Source organism: Rhinopithecus bieti, unplaced genomic scaffold (assembly GCF_001698545.2).
Source record: "Rhinopithecus bieti isolate Rb0 unplaced genomic scaffold, ASM169854v2 scaffold_74439, whole genome shotgun sequence".
Taxonomy (NCBI): Eukaryota; Metazoa; Chordata; class Mammalia; order Primates; family Cercopithecidae; genus Rhinopithecus; species Rhinopithecus bieti.
This window is the reverse complement of record NW_016827390.1, coordinates 13729-15646: the sequence shown is the minus strand read 5'-3', so window position 1 is coordinate 15646 and position 1918 is coordinate 13729.

The following is a 1918-nucleotide window of genomic DNA, read 5'->3' as shown; positions in this document are numbered from 1 at the left end:
ATTCTGGTCACACATTTTAAAATGCATAACTAATTATATTATTTTTAATTTGTTTTATTCATTTGTTGTTTACTTTTATTTTCATTTGTTTTAGATTTTAGTCATAATTTTATTGTCTGCCTTTGTGATATTAAGCAATAAAATTACTCTATATATCTTATCTTATAAAAATTTTAGAGTGGAGAATGAGGATATTCTTTTTACTGAGTTGATGGAAGGATTAAATTAAAAAATATATATGAAAAAACACTTTGTAAACTTTACAAACGTCTAGTTACTTATAAATATTTATTGGAATGAAACTTTGAGAAAGTACTAAAAGTCTTTACCCAATCTTTGAGATACTCAGTGTATTAAGTGTTCTGTTAAGGCATAACAAGTTATCACAAACGTCCTGGCTTAAAATAACACCCATTTGTTATCTCACAGTTCTGTAGGTCAGTAATTCTGATACAGTTCATCTGTATTCTCTGCTTAGGTCCTCAGTTTCAGAGTGTCTTGTTGACTGGGCAGCATGCTTATCAGGAGGCAGCAGGCACAGATTTACTTCAAGGATTCAGGCTGATGGCAGAATCAAGTTCCTTGTAGTTGTAGGACTGAGGTCCCCATTTTTTTTGCTGGATGCCAGGTGGGGCCATTCTTAGTTCCTGGAAGTTGCCTATATTCCTTGCCATGTGGACGTCTCCATTTTCAAAGTCAGCAATGGAGAATCTCCTTCATATAGAATCCACAATAATTTTAATCCCTTTCATCAGGAAGAGTCTTGCCGCTTTTAAGGGCTCACCTCATTAGGTCAGGTCCACCAAGGATAATTTCACTTCTTAAAGTCAGCTATGTCATGTAACATAACCTAATCATGTGAGTGATATCCTATCATATTCATAAGTACTTCCTGCACTCAACGGGAGGGGATTATACAGAATTGTGGGTCATCAGGGAATATCTTAAAATTCTGCCTATCATACCTAGAAAAAATAAATTATTGCAGAATTTCTGACCATAACAGTAGCTAGAACTCCCAAGTTGCATACATAGATTGTGAAAGAAAAGGACAGGAAGATAAAATCATGGAATATAAAAGGATTTAAAATATCTACTACTGTATATTTTTTTAAACTTATTCTCTTTGAAGCAATTGTGCTTAGTGGCTGCTGGCATCTATAAACCAACAATTTCAATGGAATATTTGCCTCAGTAGGCAAAATTCAGGCCCCTAATTACCTAACTGGAAGGCTGCATTCAAATATTCAACTTTACAGTGTCCGTTTTTTCATCATTAATGTCTTCATGTTGTTTCTTCAATTCAGGGATTACTTTCTTTCTGCTTATCATTTATTTACCAAATGCATATACCAAGCACTTTGCCAAGAGTGGGTATGCAGTATGAATGAGCCCGCCTATATGTCTTCAGTGTACTAAGTCAAAATCAACAGAGTTTACAGCTCATTCATTCTTTCTATTACAGTAACTTTAAATATAAAAGCAATACATTACTCTTACTTTCCAGTATTTTCAAAGACATAGCAATGGTAATATAACACAATAGGAGTGATACATGGAATACCAAATTCGAACCAGGACAACTGGGTTTCAGTGTTAGCTCAGCTTCAGCATGCCTCAGAACTTGACTTTACCTTTACCTGCCTAGGCCTCAGTTTCCATTGGACTAGCCTGTTATGAGTATTTATTTTTTATCACTAGTGTTTACAAAAGCAAACAATAAATTAAGATGCTGTAGGATATGTATACATAATATAAAAGAAATTTCAAGAGAAGTGGCATTAATTCATTTGGAAAGGAATAATCTGCCAAATACATATAATAATAACATGTAAATAATAATAATATGGTAAGTTGTGACTAGCTATTGGCTAGAATTTTCCTGTGCTAAAAAAAGGGGAAATTGTAGGAATTTAAG